Below are 20,608 nucleotides of genomic sequence, written 5' to 3'. Positions count from 1 at the left end.
ATGCTTATATGCATGCATACAAGTCCTTCGGTTGATCCCTTACCCCCCTCCCTCCTACCCCCCAACCCTCCCTGGCCTTCCCTCTGCAGTTTGACAATCTGTTTGAGGCAGCTCTGCCTCTGTATCTATTATTGTTCATAAGTTTATAATGGTCTTTATTATCCATGAATGAGTGAGATCATGTGGTATTTTTCCTTCATTGACTGGCTTATTTCACTTAGCATAATGCTCTCCAGTTCCATCCATGCCATTGCAAATGGTAAGAGTTCCTTCTTTTTTACAGCAGCATAGTATTCCATTGTGTAGATATACCACAGTTTTCTAATCCATTCATCTACTGATGGGCACTTAGGCTGTTTCCAGATCTTAGCTATGGTGAATTGTGCTGCTATGAACATAGGGGTGCATATATCCTTTCTGATTGGTGTTTCTGGTTTCTTGGGATATATTCCTAGAAGTGGGATCACAGGGTCAAATGGGAGTTCCATTTTTAGTTTTTTGAGGAAGCTCCATACTGTCTTCCAGAGTGGCAGCACCAGTCTGCATTCCCACCAGCAGTACACGAGTGTTCCTTTTTCTCCACATCCTCTCCAGCACTTGTCATTTGTTGATTTGTTGATGATAGCCAGCCTGACAGGTGTGAGATGATACCTCATTGTTGTTTTGATTTGCATCTCTTGGATGATTAGTGACTTTGAGCATGTTTTCATATGTCTCTTGGCTTTCTGAATGTTCTCTTTTGAAAGGTGTCTATTTAGGTCCTTTGCCCATTTTTTTTTTTTTATGTCTATGAGTTTTTATTTGTTTTTCCTGTTTATTCATTTTATATATATATATATTATTGATTCAGATATTACATATGTGTCCTTATACCCCCGTTACCCCCTACCCCCCCCCCCGCTCATGCCCTCACCCCCCCGTTGTTCATGTCCATTGGTTAGACCTATATGCTTGCATGTATGTAAATCCTTTGGTTGATCTTTCCCCCTTACCCCCACCCTCCCCTACCTTCCCTCCATTGCCCGACAGTCCAATCAATGCCTCTCGGTCTCTGGATCAGTCCTTGTTCATCAGTTTATGATGTTCATTATATTCCACAAATGAGTGAGATCATGTGGTATTTATCCTTCTCTGACTGGCTTATTTCACTTAGCATAATGCTCTCTAGTTCCATCCATGCTGTGGCAAATGGTAAGAGTTCCTTTTTCTTCTTCCTTTTCTTAAAGAATACCTTTCAGCATTTCATATAATGCTGGTTTGGTGGTGATGAACTCCTTTAGCTTTTTCTTATCTGTGAAGCTCTTTATCTGACCTTCAATTCTGAATGATAGCTTTGCTGGATAAAGTAATCTTGGTTGTAGGTTCTTGCTATTCATCACTTTGAATATTTCTTGCTACTCTCTTCTGGCCTGAATGGTTTCTGTTGAGAAATCAGCTGACAGTCGTATGGGTACTCCCTTGTAGGTAACTGACTTTTTTTCTCTTGCTGCTTTTAAGATTCTCTTTTTGTCTTTTGCTCTTGGCATTTTAATTATGATGTGTCTTGGTGTGGTCCTCTTTGGATTCCTTTTGTTTGGGGTTCTCTGCGCTTCCTGGACTTGGAAGTCTATTTCTTTCACCAGGTAGGGGAAGTTTTCTGTCATTATTTCTTCAAATAGGTTTTCAATATCTTGCCCTCTCTCTTCTTCTGGTACCCCTATAATTCGGATGTTGGTACGCTTGAAGTTGTCCCAGAGGCTCCTTACACTATCTTCGTATTTTTGGATTCTTTTTTCATTTTGCTTTTCCGGTTGGGTGTTTTTTGCTTCTTCGTATTTCAAATCTTTGACTTGATTCTTGTGCTCCTCTGGTCTGCTGTTGGGAGTCTGTATAATATTCTTTATTTCAGTCAGTGTATGCTTAATTTCTAGTTGGTCCTTTATCACAACATCGAGGGTCTCACTAGATTTCTTGAGGATCTCACTACATTTATCGGCGGTTTCCATAAAATTCTTGAAAAATCTTAGAAACGTGGTTTTGAACTCTATATCCAGTCATTTGCTGTCCTCCATTTCTGTCATTTGTGACCTGTTTCTTTGTCTTCGCATTTTGTCTGTTTCACTGTGTTGGTAGAGTGGTTTTGTGTGCTAGGTGTCCTACAGGGCCCAGTGGCTCAGCCTCCCCAGTTACCTGAGGTGGACACTCTTGGTGCACCCCCTTGTGGGCTTTGTGCACAGTCTTGTTGTGGTTATGCCTTGATTGTTTTAGGTGTCACTGGGAGGAATTGACCTCCAGGCCAATTGGCAGTGAGAATCAGCTGTGTCTGCAGTGGGAGAACTTCTGTGCTGAAGACACCCTTCTGGGGCAAGACTTGCTTCAGTGGGGCTTTGGTGCTCACTGAGTCTGCCCCCTGAGTGTGTTCCTTATGAATCTGAGGAGTTGTAATCTGGATGGTCCCACTCTGACCACTGGATACACTGGCTCTTGGATCTAAGGAGGTGCTAATTAAGCCTCTTCTTGAGGTTACCCAGCAGGAGCTACGAAGAGTTATGCAGATTCCCCTTCCTTTTTTTGGGGTTTGGGGGTGCCCAGATGAGGCCCAGCTGTGAAGCAATGCAAGCTGCTGTGGGGCCTTGGGCCCTCTCTTGGATGTTCTGGGTCTGTCTGGCCCAGCTGCAATTTGTTAGGTAATTTTCAGGTTGCAAAGGACCCGGGCATTCATATGCAAAAGCCTTTGCAGCAGCCTGGATGGGGCAGGGTCTCAGAATCAACAGGGCGGAGCAAGCAGCTATGGCTGATTCTCAGCCCTGCCCTAAGGGGCTGCGCATCTCAGTGTCCCGGGTAATTGCTGCCAGCACCTCTGAGGGAAAGCCGCCCTCAAGTTCCTAGTTCTGCCTGCTGCCAGACAGTCCAGTTTCTCCCCGTATGAGCCCTGGGACCCCAGAGATTTCCCGGAACCGGAGTTCAGAGCAGTCGGGAGCTTGTGACTCCTTCCCGATTCAAAAAGACAGCCGAGTCCTCAGGTGCCAGCCCCTTTCCCCGCATGCCGGAGCCTCCATACCTCTGCACTTTACTTTCGTAGCTCCTCTGAGTCTGTGTGCTCTTCTCTTTCCTTCTAGTTGTAGAATTTCCACTCAGCCAGCCTTCCTGCGGTTCTGGATGATGACCGTTCTGTCTTTTAGTTATATTTTTGAAGTTGTTGTTAGAGGTAGCAATTTCCAGTGTTCACCTATGCCACGATCTTGGTTTCTCTCCTTTGCCCATTTTTGATTGGATTGTTTATCTTCCTTTTGTTGAGTTGTATGAGTTTCCTATAAATTTTGGAGATTAGGCCCTTATCAGATATGACATTGGCAAATATGTTTTCCCATGCAGTGGGCTTTCTTGTTGTTTTGTTGATGGTTTCTTTTGTTGTGCAGAAGCTTTTTATTTTGATGTAGTCTCATTTGTTCATTTTCTCTTTAGTTTTAAGTGCCCTAGAAGCTGTATCAGTGAAGAAATTGCTTCGGCATATATCTGAGATTTTGTTGCCTTTGGATTCTTCTAGAATTTTTATGGTTTCCCATCGTACATTTAAGTCCTTTAAATTACTGTTTCAATTTCATTATTTGTAATCTGTTTATTCAGATTTTCTGATTCTTCTTGATTCAAATTTAGAAGATTGTATGTTTCTAGAAATTTATTCATTTTATCCAGATTGTCCAATTTGTTGGCATAGAGTTGTTTGTAATATTTTCTTAGCATCATTTGTGTTTCTGTGGAGTCAGTTGTTACTTCTTCCCTTTCATTTCTGATTTTATTTATTTGGATCCTCCCCTTTTTTCTTCTTGATGAGTCTGGTTAAAGGTTTGTCAATCTTGTTTATCTTTTCAAAGAACCAAATCTTGGTTTCACTGATCTTTTGTATTTTTTTAAAATATATTTTATTGTTTTTTTTTTTTACAGAGAGGAAGGGAGAGGGATAGAGAGTTAGAAACATCAATGAGAGAGAAACGTCGATCAGCTGCCTCCTGCACACCTCTTACTGGGGATGTGCCATAACCAAGGTACATGTCCTTGACTGGAATCGAACCTGGGACCTTTCAGTCCGCAGGCCGACGCTCTATCCACTGGGCCAAACCAGTTAGGGCTTGTATTTTTTTTTTTTTTTTTTAGACTCTATTTCACTTACTTCTGCTCTGATCTTTACTATTTCCTTTTCTTCTACTCACTTTGGGTTTCTTTTGTTTTTATTTTTCCAGTTCCTTCACAGTAAATTTAGATTGTTTATTTTAATTATTTTTTTGTCTCTTGAAGTAGGCCTGCAATGCTATGAATTTCCCTCTTAGGACTGGTTTTGGATTGGTGTGTGTTTATTTTCATTTGTTTCAAGGTGTCTTTTGATTTCTTCCTTTAACAGATTGTTAACTTATTCATTGTTTAGTATCATGTTATTTAGCCTCCATGTCTTTGTGTGATTTTTAGTTTTTTTCTTGTGATTGATTTCTAGTTTTATACCATTTGGGTCAGAGACGATGGTGACTATAATATGAATCTTCTTAAATTTATTGGGATTTGTTTTGTTTTAATGTGTGGTCTATACTAGGGAATGTTCCATGTGCACTTGTAAGAAATGCCTATTCTGTTTTTGGTAGAATGCTCTGAAGATATCACTTAAATTTATCTGATCTAGTGTGACATTTAAGGCTATTGTTTCCTTGTTGATTCTCTGTCTGGATGATATTTCCATTAATGTCAATTGGAGTGTAAAATCTCCTGTTATGGCTATCTTACTGTTGCTCTCTCCCTTTAGGTCCATCAAGATTTATTTTATATATTTAGGAGCTCCTATGTTGAGTCACAAATATTTAAAAGGATTATTTTTTGTTGTTGAATTAATCACTTTAGCATTATATAATGTCTTTTTTTGTCTCCTGTTATGGGCTTTGTTTTAAGGTCTATTTTGTCTAAGTATGGCTACCCCAGCATTTTTTTTTAATATTTCCACTTGCATGAAATATATTTTTATATCCCTTTACTTGTAATCTGTGTGTATATTTCATTCTGAGGTGGGTCTCTTATAAACAACATATATATTGGTCTTTTTTTCTTTCCATTCTGTTACCCTGACTTTTGATTGGAGCATTTAAGCCTTTTACAGTTAAAGTGATCACTGATAGTGATTATACATTTATTGCCTCTTCATAAAGAACATTTCTTATAAAACGGGTTTGGTGGTAAAGGACTCCTTTATTGTTTTCTTGTCTGGGAAGCTCTTTATGTTTCCTTCAATTTTAAATGATAGCCTTGCTGAGTAAAGTAGTCTTGGTTATAGGTCCTTGCATTTTATTATTTTGAGTATGTAATGCCAAACCCTTATGGCCTGGAATGTTTCTGTTAAGAAAACAGCTGATAGTCTTATGGGAGCTCACTTGTAGGTAACTAACTGTTTTTTTCTTGCTGCTGTTAAGATTCTCTCTTTAGCCCTAACAGGTTTGGCTCAGTGGATAGAGTGGATAGAGCATCAGCCTGCGGACTCAAGGGTCCCAAGTTCGATTCCGGTCAAGGGCATGTACCTCAGTTGCAGGCTCACCCCCAGTAGGGAGTGTGCAGGAGGCAGCTGATCGACGTTTCTCTCTCATTGATGTTTCTAACTCTCTATCTCTCTCCCTTCCTATCTGTAAAAAAATCAATAAAATATATTTTTTAAAAAGTTTTTTAAAATAAGATTCTGTCTTTATACTTCATCTTTGTCATATTAATTATGATATGTTTTGGTGTGGACCTTTTTGGGTTTTTATTTTTGGGGGATTCTCTGTGCTTCTTGGACTCATGTTTCTATTTCTTTAGCCAGGTTTGAGAAGTGTTGAGTCATTACTTCTTCAAATAGGTTCTCACCCCTTTGCTCTCCCACTTCTCATTCTTGAACCCCTAAGATGTGAATGTTGTTATGCTTAATGTTGTCTCAAAAGTCTCTAAAACTATCTTCATTTTCTTTAAATTCTGTTCTCTTATTGCTACTCTGATTGGTTGTTTTCTGTTACCTTGTATTTCAAATAGCTGATTCAGTCCTCTGCTTCATCCAACCTACTATTTATTCCTTCTAGGTTATTCTTCATTTCAGATGTGGTATTCTTCATTTGTGATTGGTTCTTTTATAAGGTTCCTATGTTCTTTTCTATGCTTGCTATCTCTTTTTTTGAAGTTCTCACTAAGTTCATTGAGATAATTATAACAATTTTTATTAACTCTATATCTGGTAAATTTCTATATCTGTTAAGTTACTAGCTTTAAAATACTTTTCAATGAATGTGAGCATATGTATTATTTGCCAAAAGATACACACCACACAATTAATAAGCTATTTTTTAAAAAAGTAGTAACTACATCTGACCACAGTGGCCACAAACAATATGCAAGAAAGAATATATTCTATCTTTTGAACTTCCCATTTTTTCATTGAATTCTATAGTCACTGTATTAATTATAACCAAAAATGTAGAACAGAAAAAAGTTATTTAAAGGTATTATCATGTATTTAAATGATATATTAAATTGGGTCAGCAGTTTTACAACCAATAAGAAAAAACTTTTCTTACGAAAATTGTAACTATGACCTGTAGGATTATAATATTATCTTCTATGGCAAACCATTTTTGTGAGATTTTTAATTTTTGTTGTTGTTGTTATTGTTGTCTTAAACAACATTTTAAATTCTTGACCATTCTGAGTCAAAATCTTGATTTGTATTTCTCCATGTGGTTGCAAATTGTCTTTAATATTCAGAGGGAGAATTTTAAAAAAATGCATTCAAAATACTGAGTTACTGAATATGTCCTCAATTTCAGCAAACCCATAATCTGAGCAGACATAAATCTGTGTGTTCATGTATAAACCTTTGATATAAAAAGAATAGCTTTAGCCCATAAAGTATTTTGCCATAGTTATCTCTTGCCTAATTATAGATAATTCCCAGAAGAAAACTGCTTGAGTGGCTGTTGATGAGTCATTTCCAGTTACTCCATTGACTAGGGTAACCAAGATAATATTTTGGAAATGAGTACTACCTAGAAGGAAGGTAGGCTATAAAACAAGTTTTGGTCAAAAGTTGAGTCATTTTGATTGTATCTATGAAGATACAAAAATAGAAGTTAAAAAAATAGCAAATGTCTTCAACTCACTGACCTTTCAAAGCCAATTGAAAAGTGTTCATGTCTGTCCTCTATTTATTTGCCTTGTGTCTACTGTACTTTTCCATACTGCCTTCACTTATTAGTTTCTTGAGTAAAGCAAAACCAGAGAGACAAAGAGAGAGAGAGAGAGAGAGAGAGAGAGAGAGAGAGAGAGAGAGAGAAACAGTGATCAGTGGATCAGTTGCCTCCTGTACATGCCCAGATCTGGGATTGAACCTGCAATCAAGGTATGTGCCCTGATGGGGAATTGAACCTGCCACCTTTTGGTGCACTGGATGACTCTCCAACCAACTGAACCACATGGCCAGGACCTCTGGAGACTTTTAATCATAGATCGATCACATCTATATAATGGCTTAAGTTTTGTCTGAATGAAAGTCATAATGTCTTTATGGGGGAGTAGAGTAAATGGGAATTGTTGATGGAAATAAAAACAAAAGATCTTATCAGCTATCTCATTAGCTATCTCATTTAAAGATTGAATATTACCTTCTATGGGGTAAGAAAATGTTTTCTTTTTGTTGTTGTTGTTCTATTGCTTACATAACTGGCTACTACACTTTCAATTAAATATGATGTTCCTATATTATTTTCTCTTTTTTTGTCTTTATTCTTTTTTTTTTAAAGGAGGAGAGTAAATCTCTTCCCTTTCTAAAAAAAATTTTTTTAATTGATTTCAGAAAGGAAGGGAGAGGAAAAGAGAGAGAGAAACATCAATGATGAGAGAGAATCATTGATTGTCTGCCTCCTGCATGCTCCCCACTGGGGACCAAGCCTGCAACCTAGGCATGTGCCCTTGATCAGAATCAAACCCGGGACCCTTCAGTTCACAGGCCAAGGCTCTATCCACTGAGCCAAACTGGCTAGGGCTCTTTCTTTATTCTTAAAAGACATGACCAGCTTAGTCTTATGATGAGACTGTCATCCCTGAAATATGCTGAGAAAGAGGAGGACTTCAGAATATTGTGATGTGAAGGGTGCAAGTACTGTCAACATGTTTTCACCAGTCCCTGTACAAAGATTCCTTGGCAGGAGAAAGTCTAGGAGAGGAAAATAAAATTATAAACTACAGATGTTTAACCTTTCAGATTTTTGTCATAGGTGACTCCAAAGCAGATCTATGAAACTACCTTATTCCCCATGACCCTGGAGAGAGCCAGTAAAGTTGGGCTCAATATTTTTTTGTTAGCATTCCAATAGTACTATCTTGGGAAGAGGCTATTTCCAAGAAAGCATGTTCAATTCTGGAAATGCTAATGCGTTGGCAACATTCCCCCAAGTCTTTCTAGCTAGAGGGAAGGAATTAGGGCAGAGTGCAGCAAGTTACTGGGAGTACTTGCATTTCCTAAATCCTCCAAATTGCTTACCTACTAATCTCTAGTGCTTTGCTTTCCTGTGAAACAAGTCCCATTTCTGGGAATTTAAAAATTGCTTTAATGGATAAGGTGGTGCTGGGGACATGCTATTACCTATATGTGTGCATAAAACTCAGGTACAGGCTCCCCCCCACATCAAACAGTTGTTTTCCAACCAGAAAAGAGGAAGTAGATTTAGATTCAAGTTTCTTTAGGGACATGCTCATGCTGAGAGGCAAATGAATGGCCACTGTGGGGAATTTATTTCTCCTGCTGAAAAAGCAAAGGCTAATAATAATTGAGGTTGATTTGCAAAATGCACAGCTTTACAATCATCATATGATACCTAGTAATTTTGAAATTGAGGTAAAAAAAAGGAAGCACTTCAGAAGCCGGAATTATGAAAATCAAGAAGTTGCTTAAAATATTTGAGAGTGTGCTTAGAGAATCAATTGCCATACGCTTTATTTGCTTCTAAAGAGAAATCATGTTTTCTGTTGGAATAAATTGCACACACAGGTGTTTGATACAGGGTTTATAAGCTATCAAGAGGAGCCAGAATGTTTGGGGTTAGGGTGGGAGGTGTTAATTTGGAAAAGATGGTATCGGGGGAAGGATAGAGAGAACAGAACAGACAGAACTAGTAAGAGAAAAGAACTTTCCTAGCCATATTTGCAAACTGCGTGGAGTGGTTAGAATCAGCATTTACCACCTGAGTGCAAACCCACCTTGATTTATGCAGTCAAATTAGACCTTTATTCTCAACTACTTTGCTTATGAGTCACTGCTATAAGAGAAATGAGAAATATAATTAACATCTATATGCTTGTCTGTCTCTGTTTCTCCCTACTATATGAGAACACTACATAGAGCTGTGTCAACAATTTATTTTCCTACTAACAGGTCCCCATGGAATTAAGCATCGCCCATTTTATTGACAAGAAAACTAAGACTGATTTTAGTTGGCTACAGTGTGTGTACAGTATGTGTGACCACAGCAACACTCATTGCTTCTCATACTGACAGATGTTGAAACATAAAGTCAATGTCTGATACATAATGCATCAATGTAGTAATCTCTCTGGGGGGAAAATATACAACACTGTATTGAGATGGAGTTTGTAAAGAAACATCACCAATGCAAATTGACCCAGGTTCATAAAATAAACAGTTTGACATCTTACAGTCATGTTCCAGGATATCAAAAAAACAGAAACAAAAACAAAATGGATTAATGGAGAGAAGGAGGCCCACTCCATGTCTTTTTGATACTGCATGGACTTTTCTTACTAATATGTAACTTCCATGGTTTGGTCAATGTGACACCAAAACATTGGAAGAAAAGAGTATAATTTAGCCATGTTCAATAACACATCTGATATAAGTAGGTTGTTCAAAATCGTCAGAATGGACTCTTCGTGAAGAGACTCTCACTTTAGTCTGTATAAAATAGCCTGTGTCTTCCTTTAATTTTCATTTAGACTCTCTTCCAGTAAAGAAGCCTTCAGAAACAAAAAGTATTTAGAACAAAAAGGATACCTTTCAAAAGCTCTGAAAGCAGATTGTAAAAACACGTTTAAAGCAGTTGAATATGATTGTAAAGGAATTATCTACAAAAAAAGAAATAAACCATTTTAATTTTCACAATTATTTTAATTATGACAAATTTTCTTACTTCTAAAAAAGGTGTTTATTATCCCTGAATATGTAATAATATTTGTATAGTTATTTCTCCCTGAACAAATACTAACTTATTAAATTCATTTCCATTGTGCTTTATTTTCTGAAACTAAGTCCAAAACTCATGTTTTGCATCTTATTAAACATACATTTTTAAAAGTTTAGCAATAATGATTGAACCTTAAAAAATTTCTTAAGAGTTTCTTCTAAAATTACCTAATGGCAAAAATAGGATTTTAAAATCTTACGACAATCATTTTTGCTAGCTGGTAACTTGTACCAAAGCCAATGTCATAGAAGCTCAATATGAAAATATCTCTTCTTCTCAATGTATTTAATAGTAAATCCAGTGGTAAGGTTTTTGAAGAGAATCATTCATAATTGCTTTGAATAATCTGGAAATGCTCTCTTTGGTAAACATAATTTGAGTTACATTCTATCCATTTTTGATAGAATATAGTAATTCTAGGAATCAGATGAATTGAATGGCATCAAGGAAAATAATAAATTATTTGGACATGGGTTAATAATGTTATTTAAATCTTGAACATATCCCAAACTCTATAATATCTATTTTTGTTCTCATTGTAACTACCTAAAAATATATGTGGAAGTAGAGCAAGAGGTTCAATTGTAGTGATTTGTTACTGGTAAATTTCCAGACTGGATGACTCAGTAGCATATAACCAGCCCAATCTGTAACAATTTTATAAAGATAAGGGCTGCTGATAATTATGGCATTTATGGCTCAATAATTAAAAGAAATATTTTAAAAAGTAATTTAATTTTCACTTTGTAATTCTTTATCTTTATTTTCTTTCAATGTTTTATTAATTCCAGTGCAAATGGATGTTTCTTTACTCTTTCTCATACTTGTAACTTCATAATATTTTAAAATATAGCTAAAAATTTGAGAGGAATTTGTTTAATCTGGATAATTTGACAATGTAGTAACAAAATAAGAAGCATTTTAAAAGTGTGGCAATATCTTTTGCTTTCTTATAAGATTCTCTATTTGAGGATCTTCTTAAAGACCTAAAGTAGTAATGGATTACTAGCTTGTTCATTTTATTTTTTTACTAAGGATTGACCCTGATAGAAGCAAGGGATTTGGAGAAGATTTTTTCTTTTCAAAATAGTCTATTCAGATAACCAACTATAGAAAGAAATTTCTCCATCACTATTATGTTGCTGCTTTATTTTTTGTTATGGAAGTTTTAAATAAGTACTTTTAATATACTGAATAACTTCTTTTAATTTTAATGTATGCTGTGTTTTAATTCTAGTACTGTGTGGGATTATCTCATGTTGTTTTGTCATTTGTTTTTTTAAGATAATCCTCTAGAAGTCTTCAAAGGTAAAGAGTTTGGAAGCCTAGCTCAAGTTCATAAGATCTTTATTTACTAATTTATTTGTTAAGTTTCAAACATAGGATGTACCATTATAAATGTATTTCAAAAAAGCAAATATATTTACACCAAAATTTTTTAAAACATATTTTATTGATTTTTTACAGAAAGGAAAGGAGAGGTATAGAGCATTAGAAACATCAATGAGAGAGAAACATTGATCAGCTGCCTCCTGCACACCCCCTAATGGGGATGCGCCCACAACCAAGGTACATGCCCTTGACCGGAATCGAACCTGGGACCCTTCAGTCCATAAGCCAACGCTCTATCCACTGAGCCAAACTGGTTAGGGCTACACCAAAATTTTTTAAAAACTAAAAACATGGCATTCAAATGCATTTATTATTTTCATCAACATCTATATTCTAATAAATATAAATATGGGTGTATAATTAAAAATTACAACACATTCAATAATTGTATTAATCTTGATGGTCTCTTTCCTGTAATTATCTTCAGTGAGGTTTGTGGAATACTCATTGTACCCAGAAACTAGAATTAAAAACTGGGTTTTCTTTTTCTTTTATTGGTTAAAATAATTTAAAATTTAGAAATAATTACTGTCTTTCTTTTCTCCCTTTGCCTTTTTTGGCAATTATGTTTTGGCAACACATTGACTATATAAATAAAGTTCACATGTAAGTTGCATATTGAAGAAGTTATAAGTGGAATATTACCTATGATAATTACTTTAAAACGATAAAACATAATCTTCTATTTGAGATCAAATCACACAATTTTTAATCAATATCTAGGTAGCATTCCCAGAGAGTAACTGATAATTAAGAAAATTATAAGTAAGGCATTACCATTTAAAAATGAATACCATTTCTAAACTGTGTGGATTTAAGCCAGAAGAATAGAAACCAGACCAACATAGGGCCACATTTGGCTGACTCAATACAACAACACAGAGATGTGATGGTGATGGCATAATGACATCACCACTCTCCCGGGACCAATCATTTGGAATGCAGGTGGCAGAGCTAGACTGATCTCATCGGAAAATAGCTAACCCATACAAACCAACTTTTTCAGGGCTTATAACTGCATTTTCTGTCCATTTGCATCACTGGAGTAAAGGATCTATACAGGTGGTATTACAATATTAAGGTGATATAGGTAATCTAAGACAAATTCTCCTGCTTAACAGTAAAAGCATCGATTTAAATATTAATTAAAACATTAATACCAGTTGGACCAAGGTCTCCTTGAAAAAGCCTAGTAGTTAATATATGTAGATTACCATTACTTTTCTGACATCTATTCAATAGAACAATGTTTCCTCCCTCCCTCCCTCCCTCCCTTCCTTCCTCCCTCCCTCCCTCCCTTCCATCCTTTCTTCCTTCTTTCCTCCCTTCCTTCCTTCCTTCCTTCCTTCCTTCCTTCCTTCCTTCCTTCCTTCCTTCCTTCCTTCTTTCCAGTTTTCCTTCCTTCTTTCTTCCCTTATCTCTCTTCATCCCTTCTTTCCTTCCTTCCTATGGACTATTCAGGGGTGGGCAAACTTTTTGACTCGAGGGCCACAATGGGTTCTTAAACTGGACCGGAGGGCCGGAACAAAAGCATGGATGGAGTGTTTGTGTGAACTAGTATAAATTCAAAGTAAACATCATTACATAAAAGGGTACGGTCTTTTTTTTTTTTTAGTTTTATTCATTTCAAAAGGGCCGGATCCGGCCTGCGGGCCGTAGTTTGCCCACGGCTGGGTAGTATCAACACTTAACATAAGGTGTGGCAAAAGTTGTATAAGCTGAGTTATACAACTCAACTTCCCATTTATGTGGCTTCATCTTTTTGAGATATAATTCTAATATTAGAATTATAAAGATATAACTGTATAATTTATTTTTTTAATTCTATTTTTTCTGATGCTTTTTCATGTACATCCAAAAATAAAGCCACAAAAGCTGATAATTGTCTTTAAGGTCTAGTCTGGCCTTTTGGTTCAAAGCAGTTTGGATGGTACCAGACCCAAATATTTGACTTAATGGTCATTAAAAATCCAAACCCAATGCAAATGTAACTCAAGGCATGCCAAAGTGATAGTGTTTTATCCCTTCTAAGTATCTGATTCATTGATGTCCCTGCATTTGCATGTGTTTTAAACACCTATGGATGGTCAATGCAGCAATAAAGAAAACCTCGAAATCCAAAAAGAAGAATAAATTACATAACTAATAAATACTAACTGTTGTTTCTTTAGTAATTATTTCTAAGTTTTCAAGGAAATCTTGCTATTACTCATACATAGTAAAAACACAGATAGATAATTCTTTGCAGCAACAACATCCATTTTCAGATGGATCTTTTTTTTTTTTTAATAAAACAGAACTAAACATTTTATGGAAAGGTAAAAAAATCAGTTTACTAAAATACACAGGGGATTTTCTTTAGGAAATTCATTTGTTTTGAGTTGGGTCAGTTATCAAAGGCAGAAGAAAGTTGGTGATCTATTTGTAGTCATAATTTAAAAGCCATACCATTTCCTTCTCACAGTCACTCATTAACAAAAACCACCACTCTCTATGCAAAGTTCTACAAGAAAAAGTTCTTCCATGTAGATGGCCTTAAGAGAGGCTTGCAATGGCAGATGTTTGGTTAATTACAAAATTAAACTTTATGCTATTGAGGCATAATTTCAGTGAATAATATTTTCCAGACAGAGTTTAAGAAGCAGCTTGTGGTTGAGTAACCTTTTGCCCAAAAAAGGGAAGCAGGTCTCTGTGACTACCTTCTACATTCAGAGAGCATGAGGGTAGAGCATGTTAACTTGACCATCCTAGGAAGTAAGTTCCAGTAACCTTATCAGAATCTAACTGAATGCCCCCACCCTAGATATTGTGAAAGAAGGATTGTTGAAATAGCACCTGGCATTTCACCCTGAACTCCTGTAACACTTGCTGATTCACTGACCACAGAGAGGGAAAGTACACTAGATGTTCAGCTGGCCTTCCTGGGTGAGTCGTGCTGGTAAACTTGGACTCATCTGAGAACTCACAGGTTTTAACATTCACATACTGAAACTTTGATTTTTTTTTTTTCTAAAATGTGGTAAAACAAATTTTTTAAATGTTAAAATGTAAGAAGATTAAAACTAAAAATCTAAATATTTGTAAAAGGAATATCTGTTACAATGTTCGATCCTTTTATTATTGTGCTTTATGAAGTTCTTACTGAAAAGTAATTGGGATTATTAGCACCTGATATAACCAAAAGTCTGATTTTTTTGTGTGCAGATTTTCTCCAGGGGATTTGGGAAAGCTATACTTGACTACACTTGACTAATATGAGTGGATTAGAGAGAAAAGCTTTCATGCTGAGGCCACTAGTTCTGAAATTGAGTAGAACTAAGCAAGGTTTACTTGGATCTGTAAGAAATTAGGTAATTGGTAATATATGCAATGATCTACAAGATTTTCTTTTTACTGTTTTACATGTATGTTTGGGAATATATCCTATAAATTAAAAAGCTAATATGCAAATTGACCAAATGGCAGAGCAACCGGTCTTTATGACACACACTGACCACCAGGGGGCAGACGCTCAATGCAAGAGCTGTCCTCTGGTGATCAGTGTGCTCCCACAGGCTGAGCGTCGCTCAGCCAGAAGCCGGGCTCACAGCTGGCAATCGCAGCAGTGGTAGTGGGAACCTCTTCCACCTCCACAGCAGCGCTAAGGATGTCCCATGGGAAGCAGGCCTAAGCTGTCAGTTGGACATCCCCTGAGGGCCCATGGACTGTGAGAGGGTGTAGGCCGGGCTGAGGGAATCCCCTCCCCCCTGAGTGCATGAATGTTGTGCACCGGGCCTCTAGCATATATATATTAGACTTATAGTGGGAGCAAACTCCACTCTGTATGTTGCTTGTCTTTCATGAAACAAATAAATAACAAAAAAATTGACCTGAATTTTCCCTTCAGTAAATTGATTAGTTTTTGCTAAGTCAAAAGAATAGAAAAGTCAGAATGATAGACTGCCACTCAGACAATATTCAAATTATCCTATTGTGAATATTCTCCTAGTTTTTGGAAAATGTTAGTTTAGTGAGAGTGTAATTATGTATTTTTTTATGTTTATAACACTGCAGGATATTTAATGAAATGTATACAGCACATTTAATAAAACATTTTAAAATCAGTAAATGAATAGACTCAGTCTTCTTAGAATATGACTAGGAAAATTTAAATCAATTCAACAAATGCTTGCTAGCCCAGCTGGCATGGCCCAGTGGTTGAGCGTCAACCTATGAACCAGAAGGTCATGGTTTGATTCCTGGTCAGGGCACATGCTCAGGTTTCGGGCTTGATCCCCAGTGTGGGGCATGCAGGAGGCAGCTGGTCAATGATTCTCTCTCATCATTGATGCTTCTATCTTTCTCTCCCTCTCCCTTCCTCTCTGAAATCAAAAAATATATTTAAAAAACACACAGATGCTTGCTAAATCTATAAACTATTGTTTAGCTTATTGAATTTTCAGATTACATCCATGTTTCCTGAATTAAAAACAACAACAAAACAAACAAAAACTCTCTTTTTAATAATGATAACTGTGGCTTAATGGCCTAGGGACAGAATTGTGATAAATGACTTATAAAATATATTAGAAAATCATAACAAAAGTACAGGAGCCACAATTTCTATGATTAGACAATTTCTATAACTTAGTGGGAGAGTGGATGAGAATAGTGAGCCAGCTTTGCTTGTTCTCCTTCTTATATGCACTGTACATCATTGCATTTCATATTAATTAAATTGGTAAGAACTTAGAAAACCATGTATCAGGGCAATTGTTAAATTTTTCAGGAAATACTAAGTCTTACCAATTTGTAAAGACATTCTTCACTTCAGTATGCTTGTTTAATCTTAAAGTCAACCATATTGAGCTCTAATATACATATAAAAATGTACCCATTTTAAGCATACTGAATAGATTTGCACAATGTAACTATCACAACAATTAATATAGAATATCTTTATCAACCCATAAAGTTCCTTTGCTTCCCAAACTAGTGAACCCCTCATCTCGATCTAATCCGCTAACCAGTGGTTGGCAAACTCCGGCTCGAGAGCCACATATGGCTCTTTGGCCCCTTGAGTGTGGCTCTTCCACAAAATACCACGTGCAGTCACGCACATACAGTGCGATTAAACCTTCATGGCCCATGCTCAGAAGTCGGTATTTTGTGGAAGAGCCACACTCAAGGGGCCAAAGATCCGCATGTGGCTCACGAGCCGCAGTTTGCCGACCACTGCACCACTGAGCTGCTCTCTGTCTCCAAATTGCTTTGCTTCAATTAGAATTTTGCACCAGTGGTATCATACAGTATGCACGCTTTAGTGCCTGACTAACTTCAGTCAGCATAGTGGACCTGAGATTCATCCATGTGTTGTATGTCAATACTTCCCTCTTTCTTTTTCCTGAATTGCAATAAATTACATTGTATTCCATTGTATGAGTTTACCACAATTTTTTATCATTCACCTCATGATAGATATTTGAGTTTAAGCAGTTTTTTTTACTGCTATGAATAAAGCTCCTTTGTGTATTCATATACAAGTTTTTATTTCATTTACAAGGTTTTATTTTATTTTACTTTTTTAAAGATAGAAAATGACATATGTTTTCATTTATGTTAAGTAAATACCCAGGAGTGGAATTGTTAAGTTATATGAGAAGGATAGGTTTAATTTTATAAGAAATTGGCAAACAGCTCTCCAAAATGTGTGAACTTTTGGCACATCTTTGCTTTCATCGGAATTGTATGAGACTTCCAGTTGCTCTACTTCTTCACTATTACTTGAGTCTCAGAATTTTGTTTTATTTGGTTGTTTGTCTCTGGCATTCTTTTGGGTATGTAATAGTTTCTCATTTGGTTTTAACTTGCAATTTCTTGATGACTAATGATGTTGAGCATATTTCCATTAATTGCACATATATTAGAATGCTTGATATTATCTCACAGATCTTGAATATCCTATTCTGATGTTCTTTATTCCTTTTATTTTCTTTCTTCCTTTTTTAAAACTATCTTTCTCCTTGCTTTTAAATTTTAATAATTTGTATTGGCTTATCTTTAAGTTCATTGATTCTTACATTGGCTGTTTGGGTTGTTTTGATTCAATTATCTCATTAAAGATATTCTACATCTCTATTGCTGACATTTTCATTTATATAATTTCCTTCTAATTCTCTTTTATATTTTCCACCCTATCTTATTTTACATCTGTACAACTACAACTTTCTTCAATATTATTTAACTATTAATCAGCTATTTTGAATTAATTTATGATACCTTATGATTAATATAATTTGTGAAGACAACAGGATAACCATTCACAAACATAATGTGCAAATTTTAAAAATTAAATTTATAAAGCTGTCTGATCAAAGTAGTTCCCACTGATTTTTAACCTAATTTAGGAACTAATAATATGCCCCAAAATAGCACAGTTGAGAACAAGAATTAGAAATGCAAAGAATATAATGTTATAACATAGAAATGCTGTTCAAAAATATATGTACATTCACTTGAACTCTAATTTAGCTGGCTGAGCAGTAAATTTAATTAGTTTTTTAACCCTGACTCTGTCACTAATTCCCCGAAGCTTTCTATTGCTTTGAAATGCACAATAAATTCCAAAGCTGTGTAAGGCAAATTGGACAGAGCATAGTTTATATTCAACCTGTCTGTTACTTTGTGGAGACATTCCAAGCACTGGCAATCCTAAAATTAATTTCATTGCCCCCTATTATTTGCTCAAATATCCTTCCTGTTTTTTTTTGTATAACACTAATTTATTGAAAGAATAAGTTACATTAGACCCTCATTTCTATGAAATTTCTTTAAATTTCAAAAATATCTCTTTTGCACATACAACACACACACACACATTTTCTACATATGGTTGGAGTACCATGTTAATAACAAACAAAATTAAGTCTTGCATCATGTTTTTTATGCTCTGGAAATTTACTAAAACAAATCAACACAATTTGGTATACTATGGACCAGGGCCTTATAATCTTGCTATGGTCCAACCACTTTAGCAAAACTGAATTTTTAAAAGGTCACCAATCATCTGTCTCTAAAATCCCAATGTGTTTGTTTATTTTTAACCCTGACTTTACTATGGCACTCAAAATAAACAACAATTTTCATCAACTTTTCCTTATATTTGAACTGCTTCTATACTCTCCAAATTGTATTGGTTTATGATTAAAATATTTGTAGTGCATACAATAAAAAATAGTCAAGAAATAGTAAGGTATTAATTTGTAATGCTGTGCACACACATATGCTTTCCGTTACACAATTGTAGAACTGATCCGATTCATTTGTAGTGTTCTTTTTCCTCATTTTGTTTATTTTTGCTCTTATATTAATTAATTTTGCTATCACATTAGTATTGGCAATGAAGGGGGTATAGAAAGCACAACTCTCACAACTGCTTTCAGTGCTAAGAAATGCCTTCAGAAAAATCCCATGTGGAATGGCTTTCAGAAACCTTCCTATATGTGAAATACGGTACACATGTATATGTTTAAACACTGCTTATTAGCTCCTTTCTTATGATTTTTGCATCATTAAATCGATGGCATTTTCTATAATTTAACTTTAAAATAAATCTTATTGCAAAGAAAATTATGCAATTAGGTTCATAGTTTTGGTGACTATTATTTGATGTTCAATGTATCATGTAAAGAAACTACATGATAGGCATTTACAATTGTAGATACAAGGAAATAGCTTGGAAGGTTGACCATAAAACTATCATTTGTCATAACAAAGAAAGACCTGACTTATCTATAACAGTGTTTCTCAAACTTCTAAAATATATTTTATTCCCCTTAGGAACTTTCAAAATATTTTTTTTCTAATCCCTCATCTCACAACATTTTAATGTAACAGAATTCTGTATATTTGCTTATGTAATGTGGCCCTTTGGAGAGCTACAAAGCATTGTAATATCTGAAGCCTTTTATACCCCACCAATCCAATTTTTGACCCCATGTTGTTGATACTGCTCCTGTCTAGAATGCAAGGCCTATATCAATTCATTATGATGACTTTATTATTTCTTTTATTCTATTTTATTTCAATTAAAAATGTCTGTAAACAAATTATAAGGATATTTTATATTCTAAATATTTGTATTCTACATTTTATTGTTTTATCATTTTCTTTATATTTTCACAATGATTTAGTTCCATGATAATTACTTTTTAGTTATATAGTTTCACGCCATAAATTTGTGGCACTAAAATATACATGGAATACAACTAAAATATACATAGTTTACTTATTCCCTTACAAAGTAGTTTGAGGTTCACTGCAGCCATAATTTGTGAAGAAATCAGTTACATGACATGGGGACAGATTATGCAAAACAGGTAAGCTTCACATAAGTGGAACTAGAGGAGATATTCAATTTGTCATGGAAAGCACAAAGACATAAGTTAGGACAACACGGTAACTTCAAAAATAGTTCTAACATGGACACGACAACAAACTAATTTTGCTAAAATGATTATAGTGCATTCGGGAAAAGGTATATTCTGGATATAATCTTAAAATTGTAATCATATGATCACTACATCTGGAAAATAACAGTCAAAATTAAACTCAACTTTGTCTGGAATTTACATGGCTCTGTCGAATGTCAGGCTTCTCTCTCCCTCACCAATTTCAAAAATGTTTCACCATGATTTCAAACAGTGAATCATCCCATCCTGTGCCAACCATCTGTTTGTCTGCCCCCTCATTGACTCAAATTAGATGATGGAGGGCAGGGCAGGTTCTCAAGAGCAGCCATTAACACTAGAAATGGAAGGATCTGGCAGCAGACTTTCCATTGGAAATTATGGACCATTAAAACTGGCAAGGAAGACCTTACAGACAGAGCACTGAGGAGTAAAATAAAGCTATGCACAACAAAAGTGAGGGAAACATTAAAAGATAAAAATATAAGCTAATCAACATAAAATAAACTATGAAACAAAGTTGAGAAATTGTCA

The 20,608-nt window shown here is 35.5% G+C and overlaps 1 pseudogene; it reads right to left on the bottom strand.

The window, feature by feature from the left end:
• The window catches only part of LOC139015797 (Golgi-associated plant pathogenesis-related protein 1 pseudogene), a 64,704-nt pseudogene that overhangs the window by 36,135 nt on the left and 7,961 nt on the right, over positions 1 to 20,608 (bottom strand).

The sequence above is a fragment of the Myotis yumanensis genome, unplaced genomic scaffold (assembly GCF_028538775.1).
Source record: "Myotis yumanensis isolate MYYU_CA2020_CCGP unplaced genomic scaffold, mMyoYum1.0.hap1 SCAF_8, whole genome shotgun sequence".
NCBI classification, from domain to species: Eukaryota; Metazoa; Chordata; class Mammalia; order Chiroptera; family Vespertilionidae; genus Myotis; species Myotis yumanensis.
This window is presented reverse-complemented; position numbering and strand designations above follow the sequence as displayed.